The sequence below is a fragment of the Macaca fascicularis genome, chromosome 4 (genome assembly GCF_037993035.2).
Source record: "Macaca fascicularis isolate 582-1 chromosome 4, T2T-MFA8v1.1".
Lineage (NCBI taxonomy): Eukaryota > Metazoa > Chordata > Mammalia > Primates > Cercopithecidae > Macaca > Macaca fascicularis.
Genome location: NC_088378.1, coordinates 41,230,574 through 41,240,144, shown reverse-complemented (window position 1 = coordinate 41,240,144; position 9,571 = coordinate 41,230,574).

Below are 9,571 nucleotides of genomic sequence, written 5' to 3'. Positions count from 1 at the left end.
ACCCTTTATCTGCCCTGAGTTACAGATTTATTTTATAATTTCTTGCCTTTTGACTTACCACACAGATGTTTAAGATGTTTATAAAGTCAAATTTATTTCCTTGTGTTTTTAAAAAGCCCTTCCCCTTTGATGCAAGTTTTCACTCATGTTTTCTTCTGGTCTTTGGTGGTGATTGTTTTACATTTAATTCTTTTATCCATCTAGATTTTTTTTTTTTTCATATGAGGACAGAGATAGAGATCCAGCTTTATTATTTTGTTTTCGTTTCCTATGGCTGCCGTAATATATTACCACAAACTTGGGTGGCTTAAAACAACAGAAATTTGTTATCTCACAGTTCGGAGACTAGAGGTCTGAAATCAAGGTTTCAATAGGGCCAGATTCTATCTGAAAGCTCTAGGGGAGGAGGGGCCCTTCCTAGTTTCTAGTGATTGTCAATCCTTGATACTCCCTGACTTATAGCTGCATTATTCCAATTTCTGCCTTTTGTCACTTGGCATTCTTCCCTGTATGTCTCTGTGTCCAGATCTTTATAAGGACACCAGTCAATTGGATTGATTAGTCCCACTCTAATCCAGTATGACCTCCTCTTAACTTGATTACATCTGTAAAGACACTGTTTCCAGTTGAGATCTCATTCATAGGTACCAGAGGTTAGGACCTCAACACATCTTTTTGAGGACACAACTCATATATTTCCCCTAACAAATTAGTTATCCCAAATACTGTTTATTAAATTATGTAACTTTTCTATGCTGATTTCAAATGTCACATTTATCACATGCCAAATTCTCAGCACTCCTGGAACAGTTTTGTTGTTCAGTCTTTTCCCGTCTATGTATCACACTATTTTAATACACCTGATACTGGGGTATATTTTATGTGGTTTTTGTTTGTGTGTTTTGGGGGTTTTTTTGAGAGAGTCTAGCTTTGTCACCCAGACTGGAGTACAGTGGCACAAACATGGCTCACTGCAGCCTCAACCTCCTGTGCTCAAGCAATACTCCTGCCTCAGCCACCCAAGTAGCTAGTACTACAGGTGCCCATGACCATACCTGGCTAATGTTCTGTATTTTTTTGTAGAGACAGGGTTTTGCCATGTTGCTCAGGCTGGCTTCAAATGCCTGTGCTCAAGCAATCTGCCTACCTCAACCTCCCAAAGTGCTGCAATTACAGGCTGTTTTGACTTTTGAGGCTTTCCTGAATACTTTCAGCCAATGTTCATTGCTCATATTTCTTAGCAATAATCATTTATTTATTTATTGTATTTTTAGTAGAGACGGGGTTTCACTATGTTAGCCAGGATGGTCTCGATCTCCTGACCTCATGATCTGCATGCCTCAGCCTCCCAAAGTGCTGGGATTACAGACATGAGCCATCGCACCCGGCCAGCAATAATTATTTTTCAGGTGAACTATAACCTAAATGTTTTGGCCAAGTTTTCCCCCAAATTTTAAACTCCTTTGGGATTTATGTTGGCATTGTATTGACTTTATAAAATGTTTAGAAATAACTAATATTTTCAAGGGTTGAATGTTCTGCAAGAATAGAGACTATTTCTGTCTTCAAGTCTTACATCCCTCATTAGAGGTTTACTTCATACAGGTGTAGAGCATTTCTTACTAAGTTTATTCCTTGATATTTTATGTATTGTGTTGCTTATGGGAATGTCATCTTGCATTGTGGCTCCTGAATGGCTGGCTGTATGTAAACACACAAAAACTATTGTTACAGATTGTTTTTGTATCTAGCCAACATCTAAACTTCTTTTCCTCCATGGTTTTTAGTTGATTGGTTTTCCCAGTATACAAACGTCTATAAATAAGAGTAATCCTGCCTTCCCATTGCCAATATTATATTTTGTTTTTTATTCCCTTGTCCTCAAACTTTGATGAATTGGTATAGGCTACTTTCCAAGAATGATTGACCAAATCTGGTGGCTGTGGGCAAATCGCTTAGCCTCATGAGAGAGTTGGATTACATTCTCTCTCACTTTTGGCTCTTAAGAGGCATTGCTTCCGTTTGTGTTAACTGGTAAGAGCATCATCTTTCCAACACAGTTTTGTGTCTAAACTCAATTTTTTTCCCCTACATTATTTCTGGTCACCAGAAATTCATGTTACTGAACCATTATTCATGCCAAGAAAAATTGTCTTCAGATTACTGCCTGGGTTCGATTTAAGGTACAACTTCTTATGCCTGATAAGAATATAAGTAGATGACTTAGATAATAAGTGCCAGCTTTGTTTGTATCGTCGTTAGTTAGCTTCATTTATGAGATGCAATACTTACTCTACCTTCCACCGCCCTACAAATAATAACTGGTCTCTCCACTGGCACTGTTACAGGGCTTTAAGGCTTAATCACGTACCGCGAGCTCTCTTTGCTCCAGTAGCTCCTCTGCTCAGGAGATAAGTGTCAGATATTTAATTGAGAGGAAAGAGTAGCAGAGATGTGTTCTGACTAGCATGTTCCCAGAGTATCCTTACTAGAGCTAATTATAAAATACTATAACACGCACAATGTATCTCCAAAATTAAATATTGAGCAGATAGCAATAAAAGGTGAATAGTAGAGAGCACTCACAGATGGGCTTTGCAGACAGCCTTTTTAAGGAAAATTCATGGAACTGAACAACACAGGTATATAGTCAGACTGGATGTCAGACCCCAGCCTTTGGGCTATGGGAGATTTTTGCTACATAACCAGAGATGTGCCAGTCCCTTTCCTGGTATAAAAAGAGGTGAGGACCAAAGGGGTCAGTAGGTACTTCACTCAATTCGAGGGGCCACTGATTCATCTGAGGTGAGGCCACTTTTATTTCACTTCTGACACCATTTTGTGAACCTAAATAACAGCAAGAGTCTCTCTAAAAGAAAATAATATTTGAGAATGGGTCTTGCAATGAGACAATAGTATACTGTGTGTGTGTATTCAGGGAGATAAACGAAGACAAAATTTTTAAAAGAAAAATGAAGATGACCTAATTGTACTGAGATAATTAACCTTCACTATGTAAAATAAAATTGTAAGCCCTCCCCGCCTCAAACCATCTGAATGGACGCTCCCTCTTGACCAAGCACATTCTAAAGTTAACCTGAAAAACTAGTTAAGGCCATGATGGGATGGGAGAGTTGTACATAACTCATTACACCCTCCTCCCTTTTGGAATTCAGGAAAAGCTGACCAGCATTAAACTTAAGTCTGATAAGAAACATTTGCAATCTGTTCTCTCTGAAATCTGCTACCTGTGAGAGGTGACAATGTGCTAGCAGCCCTCAGTCTCAGCGCCTCCTCGGCCTTGGCGTCCACTCTGGTGGCGCTTGAGGGGCCCTTCAGCCCGCCATGGCACCGTGGGAGCCCCTCACTGGGCTGGCTGAGGCCGGAGCTGCCTCCCTCTGCTTGCCCGGAGGTGTGGAGGGAGAGGTGCGAGCGGGAACCCGGGCTGCACGTGGCGCTCGCGGGCCAGTGCAAGTTCAGGCAGGCACGGGCACTGGCTAGGCAGGCACGGGCACTGGCTAGGCAGGCCCCGCACACCGAGCGGCCTGCCAGCGCCACTGGCCCAGGGCAGTGAGGGGCTTAGCACTCAGGCCAGCAGCTGCGGGAGGTTGCAGCAGGTCCCCCAGCAGTGCCGGCCCCAAAGTGCTGCACTCAAATTCTCGCCAGGTTTAGCTGCCTCCCCTCGGGGCAGGGTTCGGGACCCCGCAGCCCGCCATGTCTGAGCTACCCCCCTGCAGTGGGCTCCAGCACGGCCCGAGCCTCCCCAGCCTCCCAGACGGGCTCCGTCCCCTGCTTCATGGCACCTGGTCCCATGGACAGCCCAAGGGCTGAGTAGTGCAGGCGCTGCTCTGGACTGGTGGGCAGCTCGTCCTGCAGCCCCTATGCGGGATCCACTGGGTGAAGCCTGCCGGGCTCCTGAGCCGAATGGGGACTTGGAGAACTTTTATATCTAGCAGGAGGATTGTATGTGCACCAAGCAGCACTCTGTATCTAGCTAGTCTGGTGGGGACTTGGAGAACTTTTATGTCTAGCTAGAGGATCTTAAATACACCAATCAGCACTCTGTGTCTAGCTCAGGGTTTGTAAATACACCAATCAGTACTCTGTGTCTAGCCCAAGGTTTGTAAATACACCAATTGGTACTCTGTGTCTAGCTAACTCTGTATCTAGCTAACCTAGTGGGGACTTGGAGAACTTTTCTGTCTAGCACTCTGTCTAGCTCAAGGATTGTAAACACACCAATCAGCACTCTGTCAAAACGGACCAATCAGCTCTCTGTAAAATGGACCAATCAGCAGGATGTGGGTGGGGTCAGATAAGGGAATAAAAGCAGGCTGCCTGAGCCAGCCAGCGGCAACCAGTTGGGGTCCGCTTCCCCAGTGTGGAAGTTTTTTTCTTTCACTCTTTACAATAAATCTTGCTGCCGCTCACTCTTTGGGTCCACACTGCCTTTATGAGCTGTAACATGGCGAAGGTCTGCAGCTTCACTCCTGAAGCCAGCAAGACTACAAACCCACCGGGAAGAATTAACAACTCCAGATGTGCTGCCTTTAAGAGCTGTAACACTCACCGTGAAGGTCTGCAGCTTCACCCTTGACAGCAAGACCACGAACCCACCAGAAGTAATAAGCTCCAGACACATCTGAACGTCTGAAGGAACAAACTCCAGACACACCATCTTTAAGAACTGTAACACTCACCACCAGGGTCTGCAGTTTCATTCCTGAAGTCAGTGAGACCAAGAACCCACCAATTCTGGACACACCTGGAGGCTTCATCTGCCTGATAAACTTTGATCTCTATAACCCCTTATCATCATAACCCAGGCATTTCTATTGATTCTGGGTCTTTGGATAATAACTCTTTCAACAAGTTGCCAATCAGAAAATTCTTAAATCTACCTATAACCTGGAAGCCCCACTTCAAGTTGTCCTGCTTTTCCAGATTGAAGCAGTGTACATCTTACAAGAATTGACTGATGTATTATGCCTCCCTAAAAATATATAGAAACATGACCACCTTGGGCACATTTCATCAGGACCTCCTGAAGCTGTGTAACGGGAACATCCTTAACCTTGGCAAAATAAATACTTTTTTTTTTTTTTTTTTTTTTTTGAGACGGCGTCTCGCTCTGTCGCCCAGGCTGGAATGCAGTGGCGCGATCTCGGCTCACTGCCAGCTCCACCTCCCAGGTTTTAACGCCATTCTCCCGCCTCAGCCTCTCGAGTAGCTGGGACTACAGGCGCCTGCCACCACGCCCAGCTAGTTTTTTTTATTTTTATTTTTTTTTAGTAGAGACGGGGTTTCACCGTGTTAGCCAGGATGATCTTGATCTCCTGACCTCGTGATCTGCCCGTCTTGGCCTCCCAAAGTGCTGGGCAAAATAAACTTTCTAAATTTATTGAGACCTATCTCAGATACTTTTGAGTTCACAAATTGGTGATGAAGGGATTCTGAGTGGAGGTGCCCCTGACCTTTGATAAATACAGCTTGGTACCAGCTTGAGTTATCCTTATGGCTCAAACCAGAAGGATAATTTGCAGAGGCCTGGGAGCTCACCCTCCAGAGAATCCCTGATCTCTCAAAATTTGGTCGAGATCTAAAGCTTATTTTGCTGTGCAACTCCTTTTTTGGAGTTTTACTTGATTCCAACAAGGAAAGCAAGTTTTTCTGCTTCCATGATGAAGGATAGCAGGTAACTCCTTTCTGGAGTTTCAGCTAGTTTCCGACAGGGAAGGCAAAAACGTTATGTTCTGTGCACATTTCCAGGTTTTTTTCCTGCTTCTAAGATGGTAAAGAGCAATCTTGTGCCAGGGCTCTAATCCTAGGTAAGTAGCTGAATTGGAATTTTTTTGTCTTGGAAATTCTCCTTAATGACTACAAGTTGAAATTGACAAGCAGCTGGTTTTAATTTCTCCTTACCATTAGAGCACTCAGTAATCATATTGTTGGGGGTTTTGTTGTTCTGATCTTTCTCCCATAGGATTTGATCAACTATAACAGACTTGGTCAAATTGCAATGAGAATTCCAAATTAGGGGAAATAAGGCCTCTGAATTGGCCAAAATTCCTGGCAGCTGCAAAAACGAAAACAAAAACAAAAACATGTGCTTGGTTTCTGTGTTCACTTTCTTCTGTGTTCACTTCCTTCCTAAAAAAAAAAAAAAAAAAAATGTTCTTTTGTTTACTTTTGTTCCACTCTATTCTTCCTTCCCCCTTCACCATCTCCGGTACCAAAAAAAATCTAGAAGAGGGTTCTAATGACTCAGACCCCTTAAAGAACTCAGAACAAAGGCACCATTCCCACCCCCTTTTGGGGTGTTCTGTTTTCTTTGTGGAGTTTCAAGGGTCATGGGCAGATTTTTCTAAGATTTAAAGCTCTGCTTTCCTGTATTGCATTCCCTGACCTTTTTGGCTTTTGGGGGCACCAGATTACCTTGTACTGTGAGAAGATTTGTCCTTGTAGTGTGTAATGGCGGACAAGAGCTACAAAGTTAGGAGTGACTGAGGACAGTTTACAGCTGGTCTTAGCTTCCCCTCTCCCCGCCCGCTCTCCTACAAAGTAGTTGTTTAGGATCCTAATTGTAGTTCAGAGGTGCATTCTAAAGAGTTTTCTCATTGCCTTTTCTCCCAAAATTAATCTCAATTGGCTTGTCTGTGTATTTGTGAGAGCAACTAAATTGTTGCTTTTGTAGATAAACGTCAGACTGAGTTTCCTAAGCTCTGAAAAGATAGGGCATTCTGCTCCTTCCAGCCAAAAGACATCCCTGGGTGACTGGGGTGGAGCCTAGGAGGTTGACTACCAACCCCATGAAATGCAGCCACCCTACAGGGAACCCCCAGCAAAATTAGTTTAAAAAGCTTCATCCAGGAAGCTCATTTAGGAACTCTGTGTTTTGAGCGCTCGGAGGTCTAAACCTCCAGAGAGAGAAACTGAGATACATAAAAGGGCGGCAATGACTTAGTGGTAACACACTGTGGAGCCCCACCCAGAATCAGCACATTTTGACCCACTGAACTAAAACCTAGGCCACAGCTCAGTTCCTCCTTTTAAGAAAAAATGTGGGGAACAAATTATCTAAAGATATGGAAAAACAAGGAGAACAAGTTCTCTCAGGCACCTCATTTGGTTGTATGGTGCCTCACTTGCAAGTAGTTGTGTAAATGGAAGGGCATGCCAGGTTTTCTAATACTCCAGCTGGTTACAGTTTAGGTCTGTTCTTGTGCACATTTTAAACTGATGGGCAAATTACATCAAGGAAAATTCAGAACCTAAAGTTCAACCTGCAACTCTAAATTTCCTAAGTTCTCTCTCTGTTTTCTTTTCCTCCTGCTTTGTCTGCTATTATTAACACATTTCTACTGAGATAAAATCCACTGTGTGCATCCAACCATTTCTTTTTGTTATCGTTTTTGCAAACTGGTAAGTTTATATTAATATAGTTTATATAAGTTTATATTAATATATGTTTATATTAATATTAAAATTTTGAAGTGAAAGCTACAGGATCTTTGCATGAGTATATATGTGTGTGTTTATGTGTACAAACATGTATTTTATTATGTGTTTTTTGGCCACAAGGTACTAAGGTGATTTAAAGTTGTAAGGGTACTCATACATTAAACAATAAGCCCCAATGCTTTTCAAGTTCATGTGACAAGTAAAATCTTTTATCCAACATGGTGAAACCCTGTCTCTACTAAAAATAAAAAAATTAGCTGGGTGTGGTGGCAGGTGCCTGTAATCCCAGCTACTCGGGAGGCTGAGGCAGGAGAATCATTTGAACCTGGGAAGCAGAGGTTGCAGTGAGGCAAGATGGCACCATTGCACTCCAGCCTGGGCAACAAGAGCAAGACTCTGTCTCAAAAAAAAAAAAAAAAAAAAAAAACACACACTAATACAAAACTAAAGAATTGGTTAGAACAAGATTTTATTTAAAATATTGAGTTACTCATAATGCACAAAGTTTTTAACTTTTAAATTCTCTGATGTTTATTTTTGAAATTATTCAGATTGATATATCAATCCTTTTCTTTCTTTTGAGAAGGCCTAGAATAGTAACTCTCTCCTTCAACTTCTGTTTGGTCTTACGACTTTTTAAAATTAATAATCTAAAGTAGGGGAGAGAATTTTTGAAAAGAGGCAAATGAAAAATTTTTTGGACTTGCCATTGTCTATATGTCTGTTATATCTGTATGTTTACATGTGTCATTTGGAAGTGATATTTCACTAACAAGCTGTATGAAAGAGCTCTAATCAATTGGCTTAGAGAATGTTAATGCTTATCAGACTGATGGAAGCTGGCTCAGATGCCTTTTAGCTCACATGACTGGTAATCTTTGGTAAGATTAATTTGGTAAATTTTAATCTCAAGTCTTTCCAGTAATTTAAAATCTTAAAGTCATGTTATGTTTAAATTAAGTAAAACGAGGTTATTTTTTCCCCCACTGGGGATTTGGGTTAGTAAGTCATGTAATGTTTAAATTAAGTAAACCTATGGGGTTTTTTCCCACTGGGAATTTGGGTTAATAAGACTTAAACTAGTAGGTGAATAAAAGGTGTTTTTGGCGAGGTTTCTGAAAACACAAGGATGTAGTTTTTGCTAAAGAAAATGTAATTTTTTTCTAGAGACTATTTACGAGTCACTCTAAAATAAAGGAAAAACTTATATAGATAAAACTAAATGGATAAAGAAAACAATAAAAGGGTGTGAAATGAGAAACCCTGACTCTTGAGTGGCCATGTGGTCACCCATCTTAAGGAGCTGCAGCTGAGCTATAGTCAGTTACTAAAAATAAAAGTTACCAGTGGAATTAGAGAGGGATCCTACTCATACTCCCAGGGAGTTATTTCACTGAATGCATAAGGGAATGCAAGCTAATAAGGAAAAAAGAAAAATGTTTCATCCTTTGGTTATTATCTGTAATAGCTGAAATGAGAGTAAAAGAGTGCTGGGTTGGTCCTTAAGAGTGGACCAAGCCCAGAAGTAGGTCTGTCCCAGCTGAAGCCTCTAGCTTCCAAGCTACTCACCAAAATAAAAATTAAACCAGGGCAACAAAAGTTACCTCTCAGACCTGTGGTTACCAAGAAGACAGTAAATGTAGGGGAAGGGCAAAACAAGAACTGTTAAAACCAGAGGGTATAATGTAAAGGAATTGTTCCATTTTGTAGATTGGTATCGTCAGCTTCCTGAGATACTTTTACTATAATGGATTTAAAAATAACTACTTTAAGGACAGAATCCTTAATTTTAAATGCTACAGAGTGAAAGAGCTTTAGTTTGATCCAGGACCCACAGCTCACTATTAAATCTCTGATAAGTGATCCAAATGCACAGGAGGTTATTCCTGAGAGAACATCCAACCCTAGTGAACTGGATAAATGCCACTGTAAAGTCTGTTTACCCCAAGAAAGGGACTGCCCAACTCTCCCTATAAAATGCCAAGTTGAGTAACCCAGATGAAGCAGTTGATATGATTCATAAGCAAGCCACATGGTACTGGCTTTATGATGACCAGGATATTCTCCCACTAAATATGCCTATTACCCAGGTCATGGTAAATTTGGGGGT